This window comes from Brachyistius frenatus, unplaced genomic scaffold, assembly GCF_029030835.1.
Source record: "Brachyistius frenatus isolate BFR_SWC_R1_liver_20210118 unplaced genomic scaffold, ASM2903083v1 Contig_17, whole genome shotgun sequence".
NCBI classification, from domain to species: domain Eukaryota; kingdom Metazoa; phylum Chordata; class Actinopteri; family Embiotocidae; genus Brachyistius; species Brachyistius frenatus.
This window is the reverse complement of record NW_027210616.1, coordinates 4,777,277-4,799,969: the sequence shown is the minus strand read 5'-3', so window position 1 is coordinate 4,799,969 and position 22,693 is coordinate 4,777,277. Positions and strand designations below refer to the sequence as shown.

Sequence of the window (22,693 nt, the reverse complement as noted above, 5' to 3'; positions counted from 1 at the left end):
TAAAATATCAAAATTCGGACAAGTTTTCGACAATCTCAGTTAATCTGCTTCATCGTGACTGTGTCTAGTGTGGTTTGATCAAATTTAATGAACGCTGGCCTGACACTCCTACAAATGTCATCACATTATGATAGATGTTTTTGCTAAACTCCGATTGGTGCATGGAAATGAGAGATATCAATATTATGTAAATATCATGTAGCCTATCTAAATACATTTTTGTGTGTTTTCTACATTGTTATGTTTTTAAAATGATTGTCTCTTTAAGTTTGAATATAATTTTATCACTGCAGCTATTTCGACAATTTAATTTCGACAATGAGACAGGTGCATTTTCCTGTAAAGATCTTGTAAATTGTGAAGGTTAAGACAGCGACACCTTCAGGCCACAGGGGGATGGGAGAGGAGGGAGGAGGAGGAGGAGGAGAATGGGTGCACACATTTCGGGATTGTTGCGCGGGCACTAGAGCAGCGGTGTAACCGATCCCAGCTGCTGCCGTGGGGGAGTCAGAGCTATTCCCGTCCCCCGTGGGTTGGTCACGTGTCTTTCGGGAGCGTTTGGGTTTGGGGACTAAGTCGGGAGGGAGAGGGAGCGCACCGTTGCGCACAGCCTAGTTGGAGAGCAACATTTTTTAACAAGCGTTAATGATCCCGCGGCAGATCAAGCAGATCAGTTTGGTTTCGAGGCTTTGTCATAAACACTGTGGCTAAATACAGTGGCTCGTGATACACAGACCCGGCAGGCACTGAAAGTGTGTGTGTGTGTGTGTGTGTGTGTGTGTGTGTGTGTGTGTGTGCGTGATCCCCAAGTCACTGACTCGTCAAAACTTCTGCGCTTACGAACTGTGATCTTCACTGCGAGTGTCACACTGCTTCCAGCTCCTGCTACAAGTCGACACACGGAGCTGTCACGGAGAAACGAGGTAGGCTGTGTTTCTTTCTTGTGTTTTTTATTTTTTGTATTTTATTTTTTGGCGGAATACAGAGAGTAACGTGCGCATGAGGACACGCGCTGGCCAAATAATCAGTTTCCGCAAGGCAAACGCTGTGCAGTGTTGTGCACGGGGTTCCAGTAGTATAATGACCCGTGTGAGCTGGTAGTGTATTAAAAGCTGCTCCCCGTGCACAGAAACCTGCAACATGAAAACAATGAGAGCGTGACCAATCTTTTGATTCGGGAAAACACGGCGTGAGTGCAAGTGTGCTCTGGCATGTCTTTACTGTGGTGCGTCAATTTTATGTTAAGGACTTAATATTGATGCATGTTTATGGTCTGCAAACGAGTGTTTCGAAGTATTTTAGAGTGATAAAACTACTACTCTAGATGATGTTGGTTTTGCTGAATGAGATCTTACCATCAGACTGCATCATCAGTAGGCTGGCTGAAAAGTATTTTTACGTTTCCTGCTCTCATCAGTTCCGTCATTGTGTGTAGTACTAAAGATACCAAAGGGACTGACCTGAGCTGACTCCCAGCCTCGCCCCTGATGCCAAACAGACCTACAGTAGAAAAACGTTTTCTGTATCCGCTGGAAATATAGTCATTACAGAGACATCAGTGTTGTCAAAATGATGAATGTGTGTTGTTATTTTGTGTTTCATAGCCTATTAGTTTAAAACAATGTGGATGCCAAAGTAGAAGGCAGAGCCCACAAACTGTAGTCACCACAAACTCACAAATGATTACAATAGGAGTACAGTCTCCACAGGCTTATTATATCATTTTGGCTCTGACAGTTTGTCAGTGCAGTTGTTGTGAAGAAGGTGCTGCAGGTTGTTGTGGAGACGGTGCTGCAGGTGACAGTGGAAGGCACTGTGGCTTTGGCTTCAGAAAAGCAGAGTATAAAATGTCAGCTCCTCATCAATATTGCAGGATACTGAAGCAATGGGGAGAAAGAAAGTGGGGTCCAGTGTCAACCAATGCCTGGCCCTTTTTGATACTCTTAAATAACACATTATTTGTTAAAAAACAACAACACTTAAAGTAATGAGTAAAATTCAAATGATTAATTTCCAGCCCTAATACAGCTACACAGTCAAACACATATGCCGATGTGCTCCAAAGTGTGATATTCTGTCACAGCCACGTTGATAAAAAAGTGAAACATGCCAGCTGTTGTACTTTCCAAAGCTGGCAGTTCACCATCTTATAAAAATGATTTATTTTCCCGCTCGCTCACTCGCTCTCTTGTTAATGCATGATCACAGTGGTTAATGAGACAGGTCTCAGCGCATGGGGCCTGACACTCTCAGACACAGCACTGCTAGTTGGGTGAATACAGTTGACACCCTCATTCATCATACAGCTATTGGGTGCCGCCTGCTCTCTCTTAGTCTATCCATGCCTGCCTCTCTCGCTCTCTCTTACTCTCGCTCTCCATTTGCACTCTTAGATGATCATTATTAAGACATCACAATGATAACAAAGGCAGAGCCTCTTTCCGTGGGAAAGACAGGGCATCAGCTTCTACGTGCTGGGATGATTATAACCATGACAGAGGGTTGCTATTCTGTGTTGATGTTGCAGCTGCAATGATTTCCAAGAATAGATGTAAACACCAACTGTACAGTAGTGTACCTGTTTGACTCTGAAACTTCAAGCCAATTGTATAGCTCTAGAAAACTGTGCAACTACCTGCAAACGAAAAACCGACCTGCCAAATGTTTTTCACAAAGAATGAAGGACTTTAGACTATTTTTGAACAGCCACTGTGTTACATTTTTTTCATATTTTTTAACCATCAAATCAAATTAAAACACATCTCTCTTGTTTCTTTAACTCCTCAGAGCTTTAAGTGTTTTACCTGAAGCAATAATACTGCTCGGATTGGGGCTGCTTTGTGAATCCCACTACTGGCGTACTGGTCTAGCAAAGCCACCATGCAATATTAAAATGTTTGAGATGTAACTCGCCCACATATGCTAAATCTCAACATATTTCATAATTAATAAACCGTTGATAAAAATTGTCAGCTCAGTCATAAGATTACAGCATCAATTTCTGTCTTTTTAAATTTACTCTATATCTTTATCCTTGGGATTAGTAGAGATTTTATAACCACTGCAGAGATAATTTATTCCCAGATTAAAACAGGAAATATCCTAATTATTTTTTTTTCAAAACACAACAGTTCTTTCATAACAGTTCATCTTAAACGTTTTTGTTGGCTGTGGGAGGTTCTGTGTACATCTGAATCGCTCTAGCCTCACAGATCATTTAGGCAGAATGGACACCCGACATAGGGATGTTTTTATTCAAGGCTGTCTATCAGCAGCTGTTTGAGTCTGAATAACGCGTTTCTCTATGAATCCCCTTCTTTGCCATGCCAAGAGGGAGCCTCTTAAAACAGCAAGGGGGCTGGCATGTTGTTTTGGTGGAAATTGGTTGAAGGATAAAACTCCAGCCTCCTGTGAAAAGACAACTTTGTTGTGAGACTTGGATGTGGTGGAGGTGTTGAACGTTTTTGTAAGGCTCACTGATTCTAACTGTAATTTGTGTGTGCTGTTTTAGCCAGCACGTTTATTGTTTCTGCAGAAAAGTGCATGAAATGTGATGATAAATAAATGTTAAAGGTTCTAAATATTTCATATATATAAAAGAAGCTCCAACCCCAAATCCCAAACGTACAAAACACAGAATTTAAGATGTTATGTCTTCATTTATGGATTATATGGCTTTTTTTTTTTTTTTTAACAGTGCTGGAGACATGTAACCTCCAGGGCTAAATAATTAAGTCAATGTGGACGTGTCAAAAACTGCCGTTCCTCAAATAGGAACTTGAGGTTGGCCCCAAAAGCTATTCATTCCAGATACACTACCATGTTAAAACGTTTTACTTTATAGCAGAAATGAACACGTTTACAACCTGGTTATCATAAACAGTTTAGGTTTAAGAATACCTTAACACATGCACTGCCTGAGTTTGTTACCTAGTACTCTGACTGGCTGTTTGTAGGACTTGAGGAAGTTGACATTTCAGCAACCCTAGCCTATAGCAGTGGCCTCAAAAGTCAGAAGCCCAGTGCATTCTGGTTGTTGTAGAATTTCTACCTTTTCAGCAAAAGGGAATAATAACAGTCATTTTCTTTGTTTTGTGTTCATGAAGCACCAGTTTAAAATTTAGTAGCTTCTCACAGACAGCCCAGTTTTATGAAAGTACCATCTTTCCAGCAGTGAAATACCTCTTTAAGTAACTCAAACTTCCGGTGAAAAGAACTTTATTTTGAAACTTGGATGTGGTGGTCTGATTGGCTTTCCTCACTTATTATTTATAATAGATTAACAGAGTATATTGAAAGAGCATGTATGATGCTCCAGCATTTAATGATAACTTTGAGAAGTTGCATAAAGAGTGGGTCAAATCATTAGAGAAACTGGAAATCATAGTCTTCTGGTCATAACACACTGATGTGAAAACCCATTTTGCTTCTTCTTCCTGCAGTTGCATCTCTCTTGCTGCTCAGAGTGTTTTTACTTTTGAAGAATCCGAATTTGTAACGGGACACAAAGCATCCCTTGATCTTTCCAGGAATACCTCCTTTCATCGTGTTCCACCTCATCATCCATTTATACATCAGATTATGTTGGCAAGACACCAAAAAAATACAATTTCCTCGTGACTTAACTCCATATGTCAACATACTATCACTTTGTTTTAGGTCTATAAGAAATACAATTAAATTTGTATTTCAGAGTCATGGGTTGCTTCTTAATCTTTCATCTGATCTGTTGTTCTGTGCTGGTTCTTCCCTCCATATTTTCCACCAGCATGCTGCAATAAACACGGATCAAAATAAGAACACTGAAAGGCAAATTCATTTCTTGACTTAACTGAACAAAAAGCAATTTGTACAGCCTTCTTACATTGCCACCATTTATTTAAAGCTAACTGTGTTTACCTATTTGCGTGCCAAGAACATTCATGCCTGCTTGCATCTGTCGACCGCTGTATGAGTGTGTATGCGTGTCTGTAGATACTTTTCTCGTCCAAAAGATTGAAATTATGACAACGTGACAGAATTACCTCCGGTAGGCAGAATGTGACTGTCACTGCACTGAACAGCCCCACACGCATCTCTGCCAGCACAATGGCAGGAAAACATTTCAGCCTCCAGTCAACATCACAGTAGTTTGTCTTGCCACTCATCGGGGGTTTAATATTCAATTATGAGGGTCCTCTAGTTCACACTGTGTTGAAAGGCTTGTGGAAAAGCCCCGCTGATTGATGAGTAGGCGTCTTTGCTATATAAGCTCACAGTACGGCCCCGAAGGAGGAAGAAACATGACAGATGGCTTGTGGGGGTGTTTTCACTGACGTGGCAGGAGTTTCTTATAGTTTTGCCTTATTAGTGGGTATGTGCAGTAACAGGAGCACGACAGCGAGTCACTGTACTTCAGATGGAACTTTTAAGTGAAATCAGGAAATTGCTTCCCGTGATACACAAGTTTTATTTTTATTCCTCTTTCTTTAAACCAACAGAGATGCAGCCCGATAGAGGAAATGCAAAAATGCATTTAAATGTGTACGCAAAATGCAGCATTAGGGATTTAGAGGTGTTCTTTTGAACTGCCCATAGAAGGGTATTGTGACAGTGTCATCCCACTGCCCTGTTAGTTTAGCTGTGACAGTCTGTCAAACTGTCACATCCAGCTGAGTCCGAAGAAGTGGAGGTCTCACTGTGTTGTGCTGACAAACAACAAGCAGGCAGAGAGTGAGACAGGCGGTTCAGCATTTGCTCGGCCATAGTGTGGGAAGAGAAGTTTCTCCTTTGTCATCTCATGACAGATAAGATTCTCCAGCAGTCAGGTATTTGGACCTTGCTCGTGGGCTGTTTCTTGGCTGAAAACTGGACCAAGCTGTCAGTCAGATTAGTGCTATGAGCCATCGGTGGGAGTGCAGTTCTATCCTCGAGGGGACAGGCCTTTGAAAGATCTGCAAATCCCCAACACCGAGCATGCACACACACAGGCATGCACAACTCCCCCCCGAAGAATGAAGGGACGAGATCAAGCTGGGTCATGGGAGGCTCTTTTCAAATAATGTTCTCCTTCGGGAGAATGCAGCGTCCTCCATGCCCTTCATGCACATGTGCATGTATTTACCCTCGAACACGCCCACACACTCATCCACATCCTGCTCCCCCTTCAAATTGAGGACAGCAAAAACTCTGACACATGATTGGTTGCCCTGTGTTTATGGGTCGCTGATTCTAAATGCAGTTGGTATGTACTGTTGTAGTCAGTATGTTATAGCCTCTATAGAAAAAAAAAAATCATTAAGGTTTACTGTGAGCTGTTACACATTTTGCAGTTTTTCATATCTAAAATAACTATTTCCAATACCAGAATATACAAAAGACAGGACTGGAACATGAGCAGAAACTAATAATTATTTTGAAACTGATTAACTATTTTCTCAATAAATCACATTCTAAATTTCCAGGAGACCAAGGTGATATTGGCACCGTTCTTGTTTTGTCTGACAAACAGTTGACGTTGGTTGAAGGATGGATTTCCAGCTTCCTTAAAAACAAACAACTTTTAATTATGGAAATATTTTCTCTATTTACCACAGTCACAATTTCCAGAAGCCCAAGGTGACCTTCATATTCATCTAATCAACAGTTCAGCTGGACAGTTTAAAACTGCATTTAATGTTGCCATGGTAACAAAGGTTGCACAACTTTAAGGGAATAGTAACTTTAATGCACAACACAATTCAAGTAATCATTTTAACCCAAACCATTTTCTTTCTCTAACCAAGACGTTTTTGTCCCTAAACCTAACTAGGGGCTCTCATTTAGGAAACACTCCTGTGAGTCGTATTTGAGGGAAGGAAAAAAAATATATATATATATATGGTCGTATCGGTTGGAGGACTTGATGCTATTGAGGGTGAGAGCAGAATTTCTATCAGGTTTTCTGCTGGCTGAACCATATTTGTAGTGCCAACATGTACCAGGATGCACTACATGTGAGCTTTTGACACCTAACTCCCAAATCCTGCGGTTCCCTTGGCCATGTCTCCCTCCTTGAGACACCCACTCAACCAAAAATGATGTGCATTCAGGATCAGGAAGCTATGAGTACTGATATTGTATTGTTAGTAGCTATTGGAAACATGAACAACACAATGTGTTGACAACATTGGTTTTCCAATTTTGTCGCGTATCACCCGCTTAGGCCACTGTGTTGTCCAACGCATAGCACCAGGTGACAAAAATAGTCAGTGGTCATCTGGCCTCTCTGCCATAATGGTTTATTGTGGGTATCCAAGTGAAGAGAAAACTTTAATGCACAATAACCGACACATACTGTAGCTCTCTGTTGGTCAGTATACCCCTTTTGCTTAAAGGACAGCAGTGCTCAAACTGATAGGGTCTCCACAAGTTTGTTCAAATCGGTCAATGCATGTTATCCCAGGATGATCTGATGGTGTTCCAAACAGCTTCTTGTGATGTCAGGAACGTTTCTCTGTGCTTTCTCTGTGTCTTCATTGATGTTCATTTGTACATACACCCATCTGTTACTGCCTGAAACATTGACTCATCAGTAAATAGGACTTTGTTTCAGTCATCCACTGTGAAATGCTGGCTCATCCCAAATATTGGGCTTTGTATCCCCTCCGAGAAATGGTTTTGGGGGCCGCTGCTCGTTGTCTGATACCACGATTAGACAGCCTACTTTTGACAGAACTCTCTGTGGTGACGTTGCTTTTCTCTCCTTCAGTGAACAAAGCTCGATGTATTGATTTTCTGATGGTGTGGTCATTTTTGGTTTGCCTGATCAGCTTTGGACACAGCTTATCCAGTTTCTGCAAAGTGTTTCAGAGTGCCATTCCCTGCCCCCTCAGAAACCTTCAGTCTAGTCATGATTTAAAGTGAGAAAGCTTCTCTTTGACCAGAATAACAATTGAACACTTTCTGACACTTTCACTTAGTTCTGATGCGTTGTTTCTTACTATCACGAGGCTGCTTAGTAAGCCATGTTCTGCTGGAAACTTGAGGGGCAACCATATTTATAAAAGGTTAATGGTAGCTGCACGTTTATTTACTGAAACAAGCCTCTGATGAGTCGATCAAATCCACCCAGGCTGGGTGGAAATCTGAAGGAAATCTGACATTTTGTACAAAGACGAGGTCAGTGTTACACATTCACTTAAATTTGATTGCTGACCTATAAATAGTGCAGAATCCAAAATATGATCTTGTCTTTTCACATTTAATATCTTCTTGTCTTTTTAAATGTTTCTAAATCTTGAAACGTTCAGATAATTTCCAAGTTCAATATGACAGATTCTAGATGTAGTCTAAATTTTTTGGATCCGGTGGATAAATGCTAAAAGCAGAAAGATCCTGCTATATATACATTTTTAGTGTAAGAAACTATAATTTATATTTCTGTGAAATTTAATCACGGGATCTTTATAGTTTTTACTATTGTCTGTACATTGCATTCATGGAACCATCTGAATATCACAAAAAGTCAATCCCCACAATGTTATCATCCAACTCCCCTGGAGTGTGCTCATTGGAGAAAGATTGCATGGCCGAGGTGACATGTCCTGCATTCAGAGCAGGGAGGGTGAAGCTGGGCATGACTGAGTAATCCGACTCAGGAGATGTTGATGTTGTGATTCTCAGCAGGAAACTGCTGGAAATAATCCTAAACTATCCGAATTATGTTTACCCACCAGAGGAAAACAGCTGCCGGCCTTTCGTTCCATAAATACTCTGAGGCATTTAGCTGTACATTAAAACATGAATAGGTTTTGGTCTCAACCACTTCCTTCACTTAAATCCTCAGTAATACAGTTCATCCCTTTCTGAGAAACACCACGGATTTGTGGGAAAATGTCCTTTTATTGCTTTAAATTTAAATGTTTTTAGTAAAGGACATTTTTATTCTGATTCAGTGCACAGATTTGAGAAACACCACGGATTTGTGGGAAAATGTCCTTTTATTGCTTTAAATTTAAATGTTTTTAGTACAGGATATTTGTATTCTGATTCAGTGCACAGATTTGGAACAAACAATATATACAGGTTGTATAAAGCTTAATCCAATGTTTACACCCTGCTTGTCATCAGTGCAAATTGAATCTGTTTGAGAAACCATCACCTATAAAGGTCATCATATATCTGAAGATATGTGAAAGTCTGTCTATTCAAAACTGTCTTTGATCAGAAAAGTCCTCTCTTTCCTTTTCTATTCAATATCTGTATTCAGCATATTACCACCAGATGATCACATGCTGATTAATGGCTTTCTGTGGAGAGTGCGTAGGCTGCAGCGGTTTGAGGGGGAACTGAATCGAAGATGACAGTGACCTCTGGTTGTCCTCTGTCACCACTTGTTCTACTTAGAAGCACAGCAGGGGATGTGGGGTGGGGGTTGGCATCTTCTTTACTTAATTCACCATGATAAATTACTCCTAACCTCTCACTGTCTTGCTGACCCCTGCTGCCAAACAAGGATTTCCACATACATGCATCTATGAGCATGAAGTCCCCTTCCTCGCCTCTTCCTCTTATTGTCTACCTCTCTTTCTCATTCAGATTTCTTCGACACACATACACACACCCAGTCGACATGCATGATCTAAATCTCCCCTTTGTAGTTTGTAATCATCCCTCTTGCAGGCCCTATTCGTTTTCCACTCAGTGCTGGCAGTTTCCAGCCAGATTATCTGTTATGTGTCCTCGGCTGTGTTGATAGGAATGTTCATTATTAGGTTTACAGAGAGAAGAAACAATTTGTCACAAGTGTACGCCGTTAAATTATAAGGTCGCGTACGCTTTTTTCACTGACCCCTGCCAATTGCTTTACCTCATTGTTTAGGCAATGCAGCTGACAGAAGAGCCAACTGACCATTTAACTCACACTCCTCTGAGTGGCTCCAATCAACCTGTCTTGTAAACTTACATTAGTGAGTAATGGCCTGTGTTGTAGGTTTTATAGAACACTGAGCCATAAGCATAGTGATAAACTTGGCTGTAACGTACCACATAATTGCGATCTGCTATCTGAGTTGTGCGTGTTGCCTGCATACCAACTAATCAAAGAATTATACATGCATAATTATAGTTGTATAAATGTATTCAGAGGGACTCTAATTTCACATTCCATTTTCACCACTTTGTAATTTCACCTCCTCATTTTGAGAGATAAAGATGTGTGGTTCATGAAGTAAGGTCATCAACATCATAAATCAGTGACATTTCTTTTCAACTCCACTGAGTTCATGGATTTTAAGGCAAGGCTGATCTGCAGGACCAAACACAGGCAGTCATTTTGTGCCTAATTATTGGGTTTTAATGGGACATTACCAAACTTAGACTTTGGAAGAGAGTGATTTGGCATTACGGGAATTGCTGAAGCAAACAAATGTTTCCACTTAAAATACAGGGCAAGACAATCTTCCTACCTAAACTGATGTGACATTTTTGTTCCCATGCTTGCCAGGTCAAACCTGAGAGTGCTTTCATGCTAAGCTGCAGGATCATATGAGCAAGTCAGATACAGTAACTCCAGTACTGGTCAGCTTATCACTTTTATTATTAGAATGCCCTGACTCTGGAGTTACGGACTTGACCTCTTGATCAAAAATAGTACAGCAGGTGAAAAGTGAAGATAGAGAAAAGTTATGTTTCCTGCTCAGCACTGGATATCAAATTTTGATGCATGCCTAAAAACTTTCTCCAGCTCTGATTAAATGTTATAAATCAAAGATGAAGGTACTGTTATGTGGTGGTGTTGGTGAACGGACTCAAATGCAAACACACAGCAGATGACTCGGAAATGGGAATATTTCTTTTCAAATAGAGCAGGGGTAAAGTGAACTGAACGTGCACAAACACAGAAATAGTCCAGGATGGCTGGAAGCCAACAATCGTCTCTCTCCCGACTTGGGAGCCTCCCTGAGTCGGGGAAGGTACTCGAGCTAGTCCGGAATGGGAGAGAGTCAGCGAGACCCGTGCATGCAGGTGAGGGATGCCGCCGTAATTCTCACCAGGGCCGAGACAGGCGAGTCCAAGCTGGCTTGTGGGCGCGTCCCTGCACTCCACACCGGGCAGCGTGGGTTCGGGCAGAACCGCAGCGGCGGCAGGCAGGTGGTCGCCGAGGGGAGGTTGGATACCTAGTGATCTCCGTGGAACGATACAGGACAGCAAGCAGGTTCAACTGTGTGGTTTTCCATGGAACGACACAGGACAGCACGCAGGTTGGATTGTGTGGTTTCCCTTGGACCGACACAGGATTGCCAAGACACGTCAACTGGTGATCTCCGAGGAACGACACAGGACGGCAGGTACGTACCACAGGGCAGCAGACAGGCACGCTGTAGGACTGCAGCAGGCAGTAGACAGACAGCGGGTCAGAACCGGAATTGCAAAACAAGCAAACGGACTAACTGAACTGCAGTGTGGTACCAGGTGAGATGATCGGACGGACTGACGCAGGCGGAGAGCAGGACCGGGGTTCATATAATGCCAGGTGGTGATTACTGGTGTGAGAACCAGCTGTACCAGCTGAACGAGGTGTGGTAGTGGGAGATGACTGGAGGCGGGCGGTGGAATGAATACACACCCTCCAGACACAAACCAAAACATCGGACACATGACAGACAAAGACAAACTGGGGAGAAGACAGGAAACATGAGGAGAAGGGTGATCGGGGGAAACAGGGAGCTACAACCAGGGACAGGCAGAGATCCTGACAGGCACTTTACAAAGAAAGACTCTGGAGGATCTAGTGGACTCACTGCCCATCCCTTAAGACTGGTAAGGTCAGCTGTGGTCACATAAGCAGGCCTTGACAGCCCTCCGCCTCTCAGAGCCTGGACAACATTCAGCATTCTGGCTCCCTGCCTCCACCACCAATGGGTTTTTCATACAGAAAATAAAGACGTACTGTTGCGTCACGGCTTTTTCAGATCCCATAGTTAAACTCCTCAACCGATGAGAGAAGAAATCTATCCTTAGAAAACTCCAACAAAAGCAAACTCACAAAACCCGTGCAGCCGAAGCATCCTGGGAAAAGGCCAGCAGCCCAGTCCCCCAACACATCACCACCACCCCCACCTCCACCACCAGCATTCTGCAGCTATGTTTAGGATGTGAGCTAAGATAAAAAAAAAAAAAAAAAAAAAACTTTCATTCTCCCAGTGTGTTTGTGTGTTTGGTTATCAGAAAAACGCCACAAACCTCTCTGAGTGTGTTTGGGTGTTGTCTGTCTTTCATATGTGCTGAGATATGAAACTATGGTGATGATGATTGTGTTTGAATAGCTCGAGATAATGAAGCAGAGCCTTTTTGTTAAAATGTTATCACAGCACCACTGCCTGTGTGAGCACATAATCTCTCCCTTTACACATTCACTTTTGAATTAAGAGACCCTGAGTGGATTGGTTCAAGGCTATTTTCTTCTGTGATATGCTTTGATATCCCAATAGATTTTACGCATTCTCATTCATCTCATCTCCCGCAGGCAATGGGAAGAAAAAGGTTCTTTCTTTCTTAATGTAGTTTGAACTAATTTTTTTCTTTCTGACTTGATCGAAGGCACTTTTTACTGTCGACAAAGACATTATTAGGAACACCGCATCAACAACTGACACATTTGTGCTTATTTGATTACCACTTTGTTCTGGTACTTGATGTTTATCTCGGTATTGTTGACTGTAATGTTGAATCCCTCCAGATATTTATTACACATTGCTTGGATCAGGTAAAATGGTAGCAGAAGCAGTGTACAATTCCCCTACTACTAGCACTATAAATACTACTTCTACTACTACTACTACCACTACTACTATACGATAACTACTACCACTACTATACCTACTACAACTACTAAACCTATTACTATAACTACTAATACCAACATTACTATACAATAACTACTACACTACTATGACTGCTACTATTACTACTATAAATACTACTACAACTACTGCTAATAATAATACAATAACCACTTTAATAACTGCTGCTACTAGTACAAGTACTATCAATAATAGTGCTACTATAACAACAACTACTACTACGAATACTATTACAACTACTACAACTACTGAAATAACTACTACTGTAACTACTACTATTGCTGCTGCTACTACTATAAATATTACTACCACAACTACTGCAATAACTACTACTATAACTACTGATACTACTGCTACAATATTAATAGTATTCCCAAAATTTCACACAGGTGAGTCAACTCTGCTTGACTGTTTTCACTTTTGAGTGGTTTCATGTTGACTCATGTCCTTATAAGCCATGATTCACAGCCCCCAAACAAACAATTCATTGTAATATGCTCAAAAATGAAGCATTATCAATCATTATTTAAGTCCTGCACAGAATTCAATCAGAGGAGCATCAGTTTAAAAGTGATTCCTCTCACATGCTATCAAGCCATCAGTTCCTCTGGACAGGGAATCTCTTCAGTGACAGCATATGAAAAGGAAGCGGGCGGCATATTAAGCCTGAGTTTCTCTTATCTTTCCTAAGGGATCTTGTCTGTGCCTCCAAACGGATCCAGGCATACAGAATCGAGACCCGCTCTGCCTTGTAATTAGATCCTCGCTCCTTTGCATGTAAACTGTAGTCCAGAGGCGGTGCGATCTCTCTGCCCCCTCGCTGACTGATGGTGCTACATTTGTCACAGCTCCGCGAGGCTTCACTTGTGAGACTCTGTCTTCGAAGACATGTTCCCATTCTTTTCCCACCGGTCACACACTGCCGTAGTGTGTGTGCTGTTTGCTTACACTTGCTCTGTGGGAGTTATTAAGAAATATTTTACCCAATATTTCTAACGCTGATACTGCTGTCCATTCCCGAGTGAGAAAAGCAAGATCGGTGCCTCAACACAATGTGACTCGCATTAGGATTGATCAGTCTGTTGCTTAATCAATCAGCTACTTGAAATTCACACAGAACATTTAAAAAGACATTCTTTGTGTCAAAAAGCTTTGATAGATTTTGTACTGTGTTGCTTGCTGCTCAAGGAAACATTGTTTTTTTGTATCCAGAAATGCCAACTGGAGTGTCAGAAAATTAAATTAGAAATATTGTGATATGATTTTAGTGTATTTTGTCACTTTTGGACAGTGACAGGCTTGCTGTTTCCCATTTTCAGTTTTTGAGCTAAACTACACTAACCACATCCTGGCTTTAGTGTTATATTTAATGGATGAGAGTGCAATCAGGCTCATCATCTATCTTAATAAAGTGGAAAAAGTATATATTCCAAAATATCAAACTATTTATTCAAGAGGATTGGTCATATATGTTGAACCTTTTTGTGATTTTGATCTTAACAGTAAATCAATCAGTGACTGAGGGGGATCTTTTTTTTGTTGCCAGACTCCATGTCTGGCACCAGAAATCAATTACTCTAAATTAATTAAATTTGAAAAAATAATGAACTTAACCTGCACACATTTAAAGAGAAAAGGACCTCAAAGGGGGCTCAAAGTGTTACTTCCCTTTGGAAGGCAGCTATTCAAAGGCTTTAGCTAGCTAACCTGAGGTATGAAATGGGATTAAAATGAAAATGAAAATGAGCTGGAGAGATTTAGCAGCTGACTTTAGGTATTCTTGACGTAGATGATGAGTAGCCCATTCCCTGTCAAAAATCGGTGGCCCAAATTAGATTTGCTCAATTAATCTTATGCCTCATTTTGTGTCTGTCTGTATGTGTGTGTGTGTGTCTGTGTGTGTGCCTGTGATAGTGCTGAATATGTGCATGTAAGTGGTTTTTTATCATAAAATCACAAAGTCTTACTTGGGAACAAAATGGTGAAATAAGTCTGTTAATAAAAAAGACTTAAAAGTTTGAAGTTTCATTTCAAGGTGAATCAACCTGCATAGATCCAAACAGATAACCCCTTCCAGTACGTGCTTCCCCTGTAATAGCTTGAAGTTGTTCACAGCCTCCCTCAGCATATGAAAGTTTGATGTAATATTCAGATAATTTTTCCACGCATTTCCTCACCATTACATTTTTGAAGCCTGTTTTTACCTCCATTTCTCGCAGTGACAGATTGAAATATCCTCTAGTGTGATGAGTTACTTTTATTCTTGAATTAGGGTAGTGTCTTTGTGTTTCCAGAGATGTAGGCCTGTTCTCTATCTCTCACACTGAACTCTGCTGACAAGGGAGATGCTAATAATTAATGACATTTTTGAAATCTCTTTCAAGATGCTCTAGGAAACCGCACAAAGGGAAAAAGGAAGAACATAAAACGATTTGGAGCGTGCAGAAAAAACTAAAAAATCAGCCAGAGAATCAAATGGGGAGTCTTTTAGCGAGAGATTCAAAATTGAATCAAATTTGTAGTGTTTGTCTCTCCTTCTCTTTCTCTCTGTGACCCACTTAGGGTTCCAATTCATAAAGAAACATCACTATAATAAGCTTTGACTTTAAAAAAAAAAAATTATGAAGGGTATCATTTCAGAAAAGAGGCTGTGACACAAAGTCTAATTGAAAAATCTAATATCTTGTTTAAAACAAAAACAGACAAATTCACTTGTTTACTGGTAAGAGCAGAAACCCTGCTCACTGAACCCCAATTATGTGTGGGTGAGTTATCGCTTATACCAGCACGAGTAATGTGTACATGCCATGGTTGACTTACTGTCTACAGATGCCCATAAGACATACCTGTCAATTACCTTTTCATGACATCGACTCTTAGTCTAAATTAGACGTTTTATACCAGAAAAGATCAAAGATAACCTGAAATGTATGCAGGCTGTAGATACTACTGTATGTGCAGCAAGCATTTGATTTAGCTGAAAAGTTCAGTCATTTAAGTCATTTAAATCCTGGAGGGTGAGATGAGTGGGGCAGACACGGGGGTGAGATACAGCCTGGAGGAGAGAGGAGAAATGAGACAGATGGAGGGAGACTCGGACGATCACTGATATGAAGACAGATGGGGGACAGGAGAGTAAAGGACAGTTTGGTACACAGTGGGTGCCACCATAATCCCAGTGTCCTTTGCGGCAATTACAGTGTATGCTCACACATAGACATGCAAAGCTGTAGCCTTTGTACTCTAAAGAAGAGACCTGTTTCATGGTAGATTTCTCAGGACCTGCCAGCTGAAGGGGATTGAATTTCAACGACAGCAGCAGCAACAGCTCCAATAGCACCGCTATTAAATACTGCAGCGGAATCGTGTAGAATGTCACCCATTTTATCGGTTTCTCTGCTCCGTCTGGTCTGTGGATTTTCTTTCACTACTATAGGTGACACATTCATTTTGCTCTTTTGTTTAGCACATACTGTAGTTTGTGCTTTGAAACCTGTGAGCCATATGCTTTATATGTAGGCATGCTTGCTTGTGTGTGTGTGTGTGTGTGTGTGTGTGTGTGTGTGTGTGTGTGTGTGTGTGTGTGTGTGTGTGTGTGTGTGTGTGTGTGTGTGTGTGTGTGTGTGTGTGTGTGTGTGTGTGTGTGTGTGTGTGTAAGAAAATCCTCTACTTTGATGCATAGCTCCAAAATGTGGGTCAACAGAAAACATGTGTCATGTTGAGAAAAGAATTAGGAATATCTGACAAAACCATGTCATAATGTAAATCAAAATACATTTTTAATTGTCTCTAGTGAAGATAGAAACCGTTCCATAGTCTAATGACGCTTTAGTGATCAATTTGAATTTATTTCTGTAAATATATGACGAGCTCAGTCATTATCACCACAAGAAAACAGCATTAACCTACAATAGTCATACATTACAGATCCAATTTTCTCTTTGTGGTTGGTCAGAGATTAATACACTTCAGAAACCCGGGTCACAACTAAACGCCTATGTTGCTACTTTGATTGGTGACATTGTGGAATTTACAGCAGGTTAATTAAAGCGTTTCCACGTGCAGCTCCTATTGAGGCATCTCAACATTTTTATCTTCTTTACTAGGATTAAATTTAAGTCAGATAAAGCTTTCAAAAGGTACCCATAGCAAATGCTAATAAATTATCTTAATGATTGTAATTAATCACTACTACACACACATTACATAAATACTGATGTAATGGGTGGATGAGTTGGTTCATAATGTGTGACATGCTTCATCATTTTAGTAATATGTTGTTGTTAATTATTTATTTTAATATGTTACTTAGTTATTATCTAATTAGAACTGCTGATGGCTCTCCCTCTTTAATGTCATTAGAGCTGGTCTCCCAATCTGTTCACCACTGGTTCTCTGCTCCTCTAATTTGAAGCTCTTCTTTGTGTTTACACATTTCAGTGGTATTTTGACATGCAACATACCCATATGCATCAATAGGGAAATGTAAGGTAAAACGTAACAAATTCTAAAAGGAATAGCTACCTCAAATATGACATTATTTCATGTTAGCTCCCGTATTGTCCACAATCACAGCTGGAATCTCATGTGTGTTTTACCAGGAGACACTAGATGGCACTATGGATATATAATCCCTGAGAAAGCTTCATGCCTCCCTCACCCGCTCCCTCGCTCTCATACACACACAAAAAATGATAAACATGATTTTGTTGTGCCATGAAAGCAGAACGATTAGAAAACATTTTCACATGTTTGACGGAGGGAAATCTGATTCTTTAAGCGTGTGTGTGGAGCCGAATCATGTGAGGGCGTGCTCGTGCTTATTTCTTTTGAATCAGGCACCTGCTTTAATCTCAGACGTCCTTAACATGTAAAAGAATTACATTATATGCTTGTTTAGTCAACAGATACTAGTGCATTTACTATGGAACTCTTAAACCACTTTATAGTGTTTGCCTTCAGATGTGCACAGAAGAGCTGTGCAACATTTACATATATATGTTTATGCCTGTTTTTGTGTTGTGCACAGCATTACCATGGGAAAGGTATGGATGTTTGTGTGTGTGTGTGTGTGTGTGTGTGTGTGTGTGTGTGTGTGTGTGTGTGTGTGTGTGTGTGCGTGCGTGCGTGCGTGCGTGCGTGCGTGCGTGCGTGTGTGTGTGTGTGTGTGTGTGTGTGTGTGTGTGTGTGTGTGTGTGTGTGTGTGTGTGTGTGTGTGTGTGTGTGTGTGTGTGTGTGTGTGTGTGTGTGTGTGTGTGTGTGGTGTTTGTGTGTGTGCGCTCCCAATCCCTTTAAACAGAGTGTTCCTCAGCTGAGGGCTCTGCCTCATGAACGTGCATGTTGTGTCATACATTTAATCTGTTCCATGTTTGGGATTAGCTTTCCCCTTCACACAGAGGATGCTCTCTCCTCTCTCCTCTCCTCTCCTCTCCTCTTCTTCTCCTCCTCCTTCCACATCACATCTTATATGCTCTCCGTTTATTTTGTCTCCCTGCCTCCTGTTTTTCCTCCTCTTCTTTTGCATATAAATGTAATTTTCATTCCTCATGCTCTCCTCATTCATTGCCCCCTCTCTTCTTCTATTTTCTCAGTTTCCTTTACGCTTTTTTCTCCTCTCCCATATGGTTCCACTCAGCAGTAATCAATGCAATCCAGCAGGCCCTGCTTTGATGCAGCCGTAAGCATCATAAGCATCAATATGTCAAAAACAGTTCATGCTCAAATTGTCAAATGCAATAAATGAATGAAAATCTGATGAACAATTGTGCTGAATTATGATTTTAAAAGAGTGTATCTTTGCGCTCATGGAATATTTTCCAGATATTAAACATTGACACATGGTCAACGGTTAACATGGTCACAGCACTGTGACAGTATGCAGGATCCGATTGCCATCATCTATATTCAGCCTGCAGCATGCATGTTTCAGTCAAATTTCATAGTGTAACTTTTACACTGGCAGAGCAGATAGTTAGAGGAGTCAATGAGGTGGGTAATGCATAGTATGGGAACATATCTTTAATTTTATTTCGGCAGGCTCTTTTTTATTATTATTTTATATCCCAATAGACCTTTACAATGTCTATAACCTATGGAAATGTTCCAGTCTGATGCTCAGTATGTGCATCAGTTTAGGAACAAATGTAGAATGAAATATCAGACAAAATGTACAATTTGAGAAAAAGTCTTGACAAATGTGTATTGAAATGTCATGTGAACATAAGATGTGACCTGCCATTAAGATAGATGGTAACACATGATAACAACAATATCCACAAGTACACCGTGTGGCTGTATTTCCCGTTTATAAATAATAAACCAAGATTTCAATAGAAACACCACAAACTTGATAAAACACTCACAAGGAGACTGACTTCTTGAAGCAGCAAGCAGTACGTTTGTGCAGAGAAAACAAATATTGTTGGAACTATCGAGGAAGTGAGAAATTATCTCCAGAGAGCTGATAGCAGAGATAATCACACGATTTATTATGGGTGACCAACCCTTTTCCGTAGCTGAAAAAGTTGTGTTTCAACTCTTAACTGCACGCACATCTAAAGCCTTTCTGTTCACAGCCAAACCAACAGGAAATGATCTGTCCACATCTACAGAACCAGTTTGTGGATTCCGTTCGAAACTCTGGGAAAACTGTGGATTTAACAGTTGACATACAGCTCTCAAACATGTTCCCTATGGTGTTACTTGTCAGCAAACTTCCTGTGTTTTACATGAAGCAACTGCACAGCCTGAGCATAAACATTTTTTGCATTTAACATCTCATGAGCAAATTATGTGTAATTTTCAGCCAGCAGAGCTCTAAAGACTTTACTCTGAGCTGGTCAGTCTTTAGTCCAGACTCATATTTCTAAACATCCACTGGATAGACTGCAGGGAGGGTTTCTGTAGTCACTTGTGATCCTCAACGGACGAGCCACACTGACTTTGGTGATCCCCTGACCTTCCCTCTAGCATGCCCGGGAGGCTGACATTTTTGTGTTCAGTGAAATGTCTTGACAACTATTGAATGGATTCCCATGTAAGTATTTTATTCCAGCTGTACAATAAACCAGGGTTGTGTACTGCAATGCTTTTAAGCAATGATTACACAATATTACATGTGTTCGGCTCAGATTATATGTTTTTTTTTTACCTGTGTATGCATTATGTAATCGGTGAGAACTACACAGAATAGTCTGTATAGTGAAGAGGGAATGTTTTCGGATGTAACCTAAGTGATGTTTTTTTTTTTACATTTTTCACAACCTGAAAGAAAGACCATCAATTGTCATACCCTGTTTATAAAAGTGGACATAGCTTCGGGGTCTGAAAAATAAAGTCAATGGGGAAGTGCCTCAAGCTGCGATATCACCGAGTGCCGCTAGAGGTTGACTCCAAAAAGCTTCCGGTTACACGCCCATTTAACTTGTCCCATGAAATTCTAAGTCAGTAAAAAAAATTTTTTTTTTAAGTTATTTCGGTTTTGTGTCACTGCTGTTTTTTTTAGTTCTCTGGTGATCCATCTAAAAATAATCCTGTTGTTAATTCAAAAGTAAGACTCAAAAAGCAGTGTTTTTGGTGGCGTGTCTGTTTAATTGACAGGCTTGTGGTGCAGTCAGGTTATGTCTATCGGTGGGCGGGATGTAGTATCTTCGGGGTTTCAATGAGATTGAGTCAAATCCACCATTCACTCCCCCAGCTCTTCCAAATAGGGTCACTTATGGCTACAAACTAGCAAAATTGCACCGGCCAATATCCGGACTCGAGGCTTCATAACGGCCGTTCATAAACCAATTGGTGATGCCACTGTTGGTTGCCGCTTGTCTACAGTGCTGTAGCATTTAAGAAGAATGAATGCAAAATTGTTTTCCTTCTCCATCATAGATGACTGGAGACCACAGCTAAAACTAAGTTACTACACTACAGTATCATGTCTGTTGTCCATAATTTGTAATTGACCTGCAGCTTTTCTGCTTGCTGTCCGTCCTTCAGACGTTAGGTTTTGCCTCTCAGTGACCTTTTCACAAACAGAACTAACAGATCAATGACAGAAGAAGCTCTATTAGCTTTAAACAAGCACACTCTTCAACTCCAATGTTTATCCACACTAATTATAACACTTCATTTGTCAAGAGAGTTGTCTGGCAGTGTGTGTATGTAGACTGATGATGCTCAGCAAGCCCATAACAAGACCACTAGAACTGACACAACAACACAAGGACAACTTATCCTCTTGCTACAGAATAAAAATCAGTTATCGATTTTATTCGGTCAATGATAACTCACAACAAGAAACTTAATGCCGAGAGTAGTAACGGAGAGGCTTGTGGTGGTTAAGTGATTTATAAAGATGGCAATTAGAGGACTGCTTGAGGCAGCTGCTCTCTTCGAGGTGTCTTGGAGTTAAGTTGCCAGCCCAGCGATATTGTAAAGATGACAAAATTGGGAAAGGCCTGGGAAAAAAAGTAGGACATGGCAGTTTCTCCATTTATAACAAGGAAGGAGGGTAGCAGCTAAGAGAAGGCTTCAGTAGGCATGATTTTAATGAAATCACAGAATTAAATACCCCGATTTAAAAAAAAAAAAATTGACTAAATGTGGTTGATTAAAATTGAAATTTAAAAAGCATTATATGCTCAAAATTGACATGTCTAAATCATTTTCATTACAGTCACCTTTTCCAGAAAGCAAGCAGGTACAAGGAGTGTGTGTGGTTTACTGATGTCCAAGACCTTCAAACTTTAAAATAATTCAAAGTTACTGCATCACTCACTGTGCGACCTGACTGCTTTTAGAATTCCCATCATTGCTCTGGTGGTCCTGGACAGATCAATAGCTGTGATCATGAACAAATCTCCCCCAAATCTTCGGAGAAGAGAAGATTAGACTCCGTGATCCAATCATTCTGTCTTTGAGATCGAGCTATTCATGGTCACAAATAGCAATTACACCATTCTAGAGGATAGGGAAATTGATTCATCTCTTTCTTGGTTAACGCCAGTATTGTTTTCTATATTCATAATCGTAAGAGCTGATGATACTTTGGAGTGTGTAAATTTGTAAGTTTTATATAGGTATAAGATTGTCAGCTTCAGTCTTTTTGACTCAAACTATTAGTTTGAGTGCAGTTTATTTGTAAAGTGTACAAATGCCTGTGGGATTCAGTGTAGTACTCTTGATTACAGTAACTTAATTCTAGTTACATGGAAGTTTAGAGACATCATTTCATATATCCTTCCTAAGAAGGCTGTAACCCGAAGAAAGGCAAAACCATTGTACCTGCATAAGCGCTTTAATGATGTGGATGACATGTCCACATGTCGAGTCGCATCAGTATTAATGGGAAATAATGGATTCAACATTTCAAACGTGCTAGTCAGCGACATTGGTGTGTTAAGATTAAGACCATACTTAGAACCAATGCTGTAAAAAAAAAAAAAAGGCCTCCTGAAGAAATCTAAGTCAAAACATATTCTTTCATCCATTTTGGAGCCTACACCCAATCTAGTCTTTGGTTTTAAGTGTTCAACTCAAAGAGGGCAGATGGTTCTTGTGATATATTCATTTATTGAAGTACAACACAGCTCAATCTAAAAAGCAGCAGTGTTTGAATCCAATATTAATTTCCTGTTCTGAAGATCCCTTTTCAATATTTCTTCATGGCCTGGGTTTTTAGTACTGTCTGCTTTTTTTCTTTACTGTAATTTAGATGGACTGAAGATACTGGTTGTTGGATGTGACACAGAGAGGAACATTTCTATGTCTGTGTATAGCACTATTTCTGTGCATGCATTCACAGCATGCTTGTGCAAATACATGAGTATGTGCAACTACCACTTCAAACAAGCTGTGGTTGTGTCTATAGCCCTTTT

General features: G+C 40.5%; 1 protein-coding gene across 3 annotated transcripts in view; it reads left to right on the top strand.

Moving 5' to 3' along the window:
• Positions 1-452: 452 nt before the first annotated feature.
• mid2 (midline 2) overlaps positions 453-22,693 on the top strand; it is a 152,225-nt gene continuing 129,984 nt past the window's right edge. For all 3 annotated transcript variants that reach the window (XM_069694502.1, XM_069694503.1, XM_069694501.1), the window contains exon 1: positions 453-923. The gene's annotated coding sequence lies outside the window, so the exon portion shown is untranslated. The remainder of the gene's footprint in view (positions 924-22,693) is intronic.